The sequence below is a fragment of the Periplaneta americana genome, chromosome 13 (assembly GCF_040183065.1).
Source record: "Periplaneta americana isolate PAMFEO1 chromosome 13, P.americana_PAMFEO1_priV1, whole genome shotgun sequence".
Taxonomy (NCBI): Eukaryota; Metazoa; Arthropoda; class Insecta; order Blattodea; family Blattidae; genus Periplaneta; species Periplaneta americana.
The window spans coordinates 115,725,275-115,734,954 of NC_091129.1; positions in this window are offsets into that span (position 1 = coordinate 115,725,275).

The window sequence follows — 9,680 nt, forward strand, 5'->3', positions numbered from 1 at the left end:
ATTTCAAAGTGTGTCATGACGTCATTGTTGTGAGTCAACAATTTGAAGCGAGTTTCAGCTTTTATATCAGAGAAGTTGCCTTTTAATCAAGGCGTTCAATCTGAACTTGAGAACGTGTACGGTATAACATGAACGTCGTAGCAACAGATGGCGGTCTGTAAAGTCTGTGTGTTATCTTAACCTCATTCGAACTGTGTTTTGCGCGGGCAAGTCGTACGCAGGGTATTTTTTATCATCGGTTGCGTACGGCAACATTCCACAGCACAAATCAATTGCTCCGTGTCCATGTTGACCGTCGAAGTTATTGTCAACAAATATGTAAGTAATTGTCTTAACTCTCTAGCCATATCCCGACAATAAGAAAAAAAACTCACCTCAGTACGTGTTTCCAAACAGTTCACATTCCTGCCACTACCGGCGTTACCGAGCGTATCGGTACGTACTCTTCAGAATGAACGCCGTACTTGCTAGGCAACTTCTCTGGCACATAGGTAATACGCCTTTGCGGGAGTAGGAAGATTGAATTCTTGAGGCTCATCAGCTAGCCACATGACGGCATACAGCGAACCATGACACACTTTGAACTGAATACATACGCAGTAGAAGCTAGCGTCAATATACGACTTCTAACGCATCGTGATGATACACTCGACCCCAGACAAATTCAGTTACTGGCAGATAACTTGGCGAAAATATTCAAAGTAACAGGCATTTACTTACGTTCTTAATAATTAATTTGCTTACCAACATAAATATTTGAACGTGGAAAGATATTCGGAAAAATGTCGGTTGTCATTCCTGTAATAGTCCAATAGCATCTTGCTTCCTTGCGAGAGCGCGTCGAAGTAACACGCAACATAACATTGCTTATTAAGAACTTTGGGCCGATGCAACCCGCAACATAGATAAATGGATACAGATAAAGCAATTCTTCATAATGTAACATGAATGAAGATGTTTGATGTATTTCATACACATCATAAACTTCAACTATGCAAACAATACAAAAATACAACCACCAACCACTTAACGTTCACGCAGTTAAAGGGATTCTACAAATCCCCTACCATTCTTTTAAACAAGAGAATACCATCGTAGCTGTTTTCTGTAGTGAACTTTATTTAAAAATTATGCCTTCAAATGTTGTTAATGTAGGGCTATTAATATGCTTGAATCATAATTAATTACTCATACTAGGTCTGAGATTTGAGGACAAATGCCTATTCTGTTACTTACAATAAAATGAAATAATGACGTTTTCACAAAAAATATCAATATTTTCCTTTTACATTTGGAAAATATCTCATTGCTCACATTTGCCCCTCGAAAAACGTATGAGATTTTCAGCCCGAGGAATATTATTTTGGCAACCAATTTGAAAGGTGCGCGCGCTTTGGACGCTCTGCATTCTCTGTCGTTTAACTCAGTTTTTCTCTGTTTATGGTTTTGTATTTTTACCCATATCTTCTTCTACAAATTTTGAAATAGTAGCATTAAATTTTTTCCACAACTCCCTCAATCTATAGTGTATGAAAAGATATCATGAATATTTCAGTATAATTTCGGAAGGATTTAGAAAAAAAAATAATTTGTTGAGTCGTGGCAATTTTTCTTCGCATTTAAGCTACAGAACTGCTAATATTTCTTAGGCAAACTAATGAGCACACTTAAAATTTCCATGCCAATTGTTATTAATGGTAGTATGCGAAATGTAATGGTAAAACCCCAGTTTAATAATTATTTTTGTTTGTGGAGATGAATTGCAATTATTTTTATGAAACACGCTAAAAAATGAGAAAATATACACCGATTGAGCTGAAAATTTGTGTTCATACTATTAATATAGCAAATAATGTATGTCAAAAAGCAAAATAAAAGTATAAATTCCAATATTTAAAATTTTGAAATTTCACTTCGGTGTACTCTTAAAAACATTTTTAAATATGTACACGTTTCATGAAAACCTGTGACTTTAATAAAGTTTTATAGTATCGTAAAAACTTGTTTGGTTTCTTACAGCGTATTTAAAAATTGCTGAAATTTATAATTTTTACTACAATTTGTTTTAGGCCGTCTCTGCGGGACCTAATGTTTCATGCGTTTGGCTACCTTTATAGAATAAGCGCTGGTTATAGTCATTAAGGGAGAAGATATTTTCTCATGAAATCTCTAGTACTGTAGTATACGAAAGTTGGAGCATAAGTCATGGCAACTATTTTTTTTTGTGAGAATTCGAGCGTGGGTGGAAAATGTGAAATATACAGATGAAAGAACAAGAATGGACGAAATGTACGGACATTTAACAACAAGCCAACATTTTGCTCATGTTTATTACAGCCATTTCCATAACATTACAGGGTTCCTGTGCCTGAATCATTACAGCACACATACTTGTTCTAAAGGACCTCAATTTAGCTACCCACCTCGCGACTGTTCGGTATGGAAGAGCATTATTCCCGGCAGCTTCTACCAACTTCCTGTGGCATTCTCTGGCATTCCTCCCACGGAGAACGGCTATCTTGATATACGAGAGTTGTTCAACATGGGTTACATCCACCCTGCGCGGCGCTACATTGACAACTGATTTAACATTTCTCTCCGTTCTATTACAGACAAGCACAGCGCCATCTTGTGTTGTGGACACACACTATGACTGCACGGCTTCCGTGCGACATATGACATTTTGAGATACCAACCCTTACCTTTGAAAAAAAAAAATAGTTGCGTGACTTATACCTCAACCCTCGTATTTGACCAGTGCCCACGCAGTATCGTGCTGAATGTAGGAAGCTGCATTAAGTACAAAATTCAGTTTCATAACCCAGCTATAACGATTGGAGGATCTTCGCTATAGTCCGGGTCAGCTTACTTAATACCCTAAGGGTAAATCCTAACCATTTTCCCCCCATTACTACATAAGCTAGTGGATTATGGTGATTTTCTAGTTTGCAGGTTGAATTTTCTTTTCCGAACTTCGTTTCGAATTTCGGTACTGAGAAATACTACAGCTGATAGTGATTTTATAACTGTTATGTTGGCAGCACTGACCCAAGTTGTCTGTAGTTTAAATTCTGAAAATTCAAATTGTTCTAGATTTTTGAGCCCATTTCTGGAAGCTAGTGAAATTTCAACATACTAATAATTAATATCAGTATTAATATTAATACATGATAGTTATTGAATGTGTTGCTTTGTGTTGTGGTTACAATTTCAAGATTAGAGTCAGGTACGCTAAGTGTAAATAAATATAACATTTCGTGTGATACATGTCCTTGGGTAATCGATAGAAATACAATTTCACATTTTAATTAATTTCTTTCGTGTTTAGACTTTTATTGCAATAATGCATTAAATATTCTAAAGAATCCATTTCAAAGTGGCATTTGTTTTCGGAATTCATGCTATTAATTTCACGTAATCAAACAAAATACATTTTTAAGTTAGGTCTCGTAAATCGTAAACTGTTTAATCAAAGCAATGCATTTCATATTGTCAGACAAAATATATTTTAATGTTAGATCATACACTATTCTACTAACTACTAACATAATGTGCGAGAGGTCCAGAAGAAAAATATACTCTTTCACAAATTATTGAATCTTTTAGAAAACAACTCCCCAATATAAAGATAAGATATGGTAAATATGCAAGACATAGTTATTGTTAATACTATATATTATTATTATTATTATTATTATTATTATTATTATTATTATTATTATTATTACCCATATAGCTTTTATTGATTTTGTGAAAGATTTTGATAAAGTCCGAAGAGACCTTTTATTTGACATATTACAAGAAAAAAATATTCCAAATTTGCTATTGCAAAATATAATAGAAATCTACACAGACAGCAAAATAAGTGTCAAAATGAATAACTGTATATCCGAAAGAAAATTAGTTAATAATGGAGTTCGACAAGGTTGTCCAATATCACCAACTTTATTTAATATTTATATAAATGAAATTATTTTAAAATGGAACCAAATCTACACATCAGGAATCAAAATAACCAGTGCTCTAACATTAAATACCTTACTCTATGCCGATGATCAAGTCATAATTTCCAATTCAGAGGATAATTTACAAAGAGGATTGTATACATTAAATAAAATATTAAAAGATTTTGGGATGGAAATTTCAGCACAAAAATCAAAAGTAATGGCATTTTTAGGACAAGACCTAGTCAGAAGTAAGATAATACACAATAACCAATGCCTCGAACAAGTGCAAAATTTCAATTATCTGGGTTGTGAAATATCTTATCAAAATGAAAAAGATGTGAACAAGAAAATTACCAAATTTACACAAATTCTAGGAATAATAAACAATGGATTAAAAGCTAAATTAGTACAAAAATCTACAAGAATAAAAATATATAATATACTAGCATTACCCACCCTTTTATACGGAAGCGAGATTTGGTCATTAAAGAAAAAAGACGTGAACAGAATCAAAGCAACGGAAATGAAATTTTTGAGGAGGACAGCAGGATATACTCTTTTAGACCGAAAAAGGAATGAAGAAATTTTAGAACAATTAGAAGTAGAGTCAGTAGAAGAAAAAATTAGCAGATACAAATTCAATTGGTTAGATCATGTAAGAAGAATGGAAAATTCAAGAATCCCAAAAATTATGATGCAGTATAAACCTAGAGGACATCGTTGACCAGGAAGACCTTTAATAAGACTGCTAGATGGGGCCGAAACAGGTCTACAGAGGCCTAATTCGTGAAGGATGGTGATGATGATAATGATTATTATTATTATTATTATTATTATTATTATTATTATTATTATTATAGTACATGGCTTTGTGTGATTTTATCCCCTTTTGGTGATTCTAATATTAGTTGGCAACACTGACGAGACGGCCAAATTAGTCTTTTAGGAATTACTCTTTTGTGGTCCTCAGTATACTAACCACACATTAACCTCTACTGGTTGGATGATCGTTTGTTTCTGCTGAGACATGTGGACGTGTTGCCAGCAGTCTGTTGGCCGGGTTTGGTCTTGTACAGGCTTTGGCGCCACGGATTTGCCTTTCCACAACAAGAATAAGACTACTGTTAAACTCTACCATTGCATATTACTGTATTGTACCATATCGTCTGTCATACGCACGCAGCTGCCGCTGACATTCTACGTTTTAAGTGTTATAAACAATTTTGTTTCATAACTTGTCAAATTATTATGAAATACCATTACTGTCAGCCGTGTTCATTACACGACGCAGTACGCTAGTGTGTAAAAGAAAAATTCAGATTTTCGAATGGTGAAAAATGTGAATGAAAACATAAAGAATTTAGCGATTCTCTCCTACCTTCTGTTTGTGTAGCGTTCTTCCTCAACATAAAAAAATAATATTTACGCACAAAAGAAAGAACTCAAGCAGGGAAAATTGGAGAATATTACTGTTTTAATATATTAAAATACTTTACTTCTTTAACTTATGCTCATTATCGTCCATTAAAATATTAACATGGAAAAACTGAAGAACGAAGAGGAAAGAAGAAAAATTTGAAGTAAATTTTCAAGAGAAAGCCGCTATATTGGAATCCACACCTCAGAATAGTAATGAGTACTGGACTCATTTAAAAAGCTGTATACAGACAGCAGCAGAAGAAACATAGAAGGTTCACGAATTAAGAAACCTTGGGTCGAGGGAAAATGTTGCAGAATATGGAGGAGAGGAGAAAATGGAAAAACATCAACATATAAGAAGGTAGAAGAAACTACAGGAAACTAGACAACCAACTAAGAAGAGAAATTGATAAAGCAAAGGAAGATTAAATGAAAAAGATGTTTGAAGAAATATAGGATCTAGAGAGAAAAGGAAGGCATGATTTAATGTGCCCTGAAATAAAATGTTTGGACTTCAAAAATAAGAACACGAAATCCATGTGGTTGATCAAGGACGACATGGAAAATGAAATATTAGTCAAGAGAGGAATACTAAAGAGATGGACGAAATATGTATAAGAGTTACTGTATATGAGACAAAGAATCGTCTAGATGACTTAACTATAAAAAAAACGAAGAAACCGTGTCAAAAGACGAAAATTTATTTTCTATTTTAAGGGAAGAAGTGGAACTGGCGCTTAAGGAAATGAAGACTGGGAAAGCAACAAAAGTTGATAGAATCCCTGTTGAATTAATGAAATGCTTGGGTGAAGACAAGAAGGAAATTCTATCATTTTGCAACGAAATATATGAAAAAGATGTATGGCCTGAAGATTTTACGAAGACAATGTTGCTTTCAATCTCGAAGAAAAATAATGCCAAGAAATCTAACGAGTTCAGAACTATCAGCCTGATATCGCTCTCGGTGAAGATTCTGTTGCGAATAGGGAATATTTGCTTACTGTTTGTGATGTAGTTGACGTTCAATTCATGATTTAAAACTAGACTTCGCACATACAGTCACTGTATTCGCAGACTGTTCACAATGCATTCTAGTGACAAAGACTGATACTACGATGATCTTTCGTACAATTTAAATTATTTTATTCATTTATTTAATTAATTTATTTTTACTGGCACAGTTAAGGTCTATCTTGGTAACAATGATAATAATAGTAAGAGAAAAAGTAGATGTGTTTAGATACATGTAAGTCTAAGAGTTAAACAATTACAATTTAGTGTTATATGAGATAATTGGAATCAGAAGAACGAATAACATAATGAAGAAAAATTGATACTTACTTACTTACTGGCTTTTAAGGAACCCGGAGGATCATTGCCGCCCTCACATAAGCCCGCCATTGGTCCCGATCCTGAGCAAGATTAATCCAGTCTCTATCATCATATCCCACCTCCCTCAAATCCATTTTAATATTATCTTCCCATCTACGTCTCGGCCTCCCCAAAGGTATTTTTCCCTCCGGCCTCCCATCTAACATTCTATATGCATTTCTGGATTCGCCCATACGTGCTACATGCCCTGCCCATCTCAAACGTCTGGATTTAATGTTCCTAATTATGTCAGGTGAAGAATACAATGCGTGCAGTTCTGTGTTGTGTAACTTTCTCCATTCTCCTGTAACTTAATTGACAAATAAATAACAATCATATTCTGCAAAAGTAATATCTGAAGAAAAATCATATTCAGGAGACGAAAAACAGTTTTTTGATAATCTGCTTTTGAAAGTAGGCAATATCTGCTTTACATTATGCACATTATAATATGCTAATTTTACTATTTACGCTATCGTAAAGAATGTAGGCTTACATTGATCAAACATACATAGGGGAGAGTCGAATATTGTCGGACATCGGGTAGTATCGGACAGTGCGTTTCTTTCATCTACCACCATATGGTAGTACCTGAATGACATGGTTACATTTCTCTATGCGATATCACAGAAACGTAACCATGTCAATCAGGTACTATCATCGTGTGGTAGATGAAAGAAACTCACTGTCCGATATTACCCGATGTGCGATACTACCTGACTCTCCCATATACTATTTACAGAATAAATAGACGATAGTGTTATTAAATAATATACCTAACTTGCATTACAATACACAACACTGAGCATAAAAGTGTAAGTAATATGTGATCAATTTATACATTCTTCATTATAGTGTAATTAGTAAAAATAGCGTATTTTAATATACATAGTGTAAATAATACTTATTTACTTACTTACTGGTTTTTAAGGAACCCGGAGGTTCATTGCCACCCTCACATAAGCCCGCCATTGGTCCCTATCCTGAGCAAGAATAATCCATTCTCTATCATCATATCCCACCTCCCTCAAATCAATTTTAATATTATCTTCCCATCTACGTCTCGGCCTCCCTAAAGGACTTTTTCGCTCCGGCCTCCCAACTAACACTCTATATGCATTTCTGGATAGTGTAAATAATTTAATTTGTAAATATAAATCTAATTGTTAAAACTGTTCATATCTTATTCTGCACAGCTGAACCAAATAGTAGTCGCGTGAGCAGCCAGTCAAGTATTTCGCTTGCACATGCACGCGCATAGTCCACTTAAAAACTCCAGTAATACTGAACCTTACAGCCTCGTGAGATTAAATGCGGTTCTTATCCATTAGGCCTAAAGTAAGTGCCTAAAATGTATCACACTTATATTCATACATGCCTGACCAAGGCATTTCAGGGATTTTTGTTTTAAATATCATGTATAATATGCTTTTACCCTATGGGTATATGACGGGTTAATTTTATACTGTTGACATCATTTAAATTTAGAAATATACTGTTTGCAACCGCTGAGTTAGTGTCTCATATATCTGGTTCATGAATTTCACTCCTTGGGTGCGAGATGACTTCATGAAGTTTTACACTGGTGGTATCGAGATCTGTTGCTTTCCTGAAGTCTGCATCTGGCTACAAGACGAACAGCTGTCTTGTTGTCTCGTTCACATTGGCATTGTGGAGATTGTGTTTCGCTTATTGTGTGTAGATCCTGCAGGAATTTACATTTGTTAGGAACTGCGTGAGGATAATAATTGAAAGGATGTTGATTTGTTGCCCGGAATGAATATTTGGAAAGAAGAGTTTTGTGTGGAATGCTTTAGGAGAGGAAGTATATGGTTGATTATAGAGATTTATGTAATAATCCATATTTTATTGTTTTGTATTTTCTGGAGTCGATTTTTGCTAGGAAACTTGCCCGTTCCGTTCCATACTGTCTAATATGTAATTGGATCTAATGAAATATAATTTAGTTATCAGTACATACAGAATGAATTCAGATCTTCTCCCCAGGAGGGGATTTAAACTGTAACGGGGAGGAGATTTGTGGTGAGACCGAGAGCAACGTTCCTCTGTTAATTTAACCTAGTCATTAGAAATCTGAAAATGGCCGAATAAAGCATTTGTGTTATATGTTGGTTCTGTGTCATTACATCAGGCAAGGGCAGGCGATTGAACATTTGAAGAGTACACTGCAAGAATGATGGATGCCACTTTCTTGTCGAAAATGAACCAAGACTGTCAATGCATAGCTTAAGACATATAGAATGTGCATTTCAAACTTTCAATTGCTTCTCCTGCAAAATGTATTCCAAATGACATCCATCATTCTTGCAGTGGACTCTTAATTTGTAATGCCCCACCACCCAGTTTGTGAGATGAACTTCTCTTATCTACATCGCTCACAATGCAGATTCCAACGTTACGTCATTCATTGCGATCGGTGACCTTGTCTCACATCTCACATCAGCAGCATATGGTAACGTCTGATTCACATTGGGGCGAGATGTTTTACCAAAAAAATTCATCCAGCTCCGCCACCGTTCGAAAACGGACCTATGTTCATATGAACTTTTTCACTCAAAATGGTCTAAGATGTATCCTAAATTTTTTAACTTTCCTCGTGAATCATCCTGTATACGCATATCTTTCCTTAAATTCGCATTCGTTTAATCTCATACTCTTAATCTATTCACATTCAGTACGCCTTTTCTTCACTCGAAAATTACTACAATCATCTACAATGTCTGCTTTGATACACAGAACATTCATTTACTTGTCAAAAGTGGAAACGTGCATTAGCAATGCAGAGAATGCAGTGGTAATTTCAATAATTACCACCCAAGTCCTGGAATTGGTATTGCATTTATGTCACTCGATGTTACAACGCTTTCAAAATGTGTGATAGCGTGAACTTGGACATTTCTTACCATCACTGGATGAACAGAG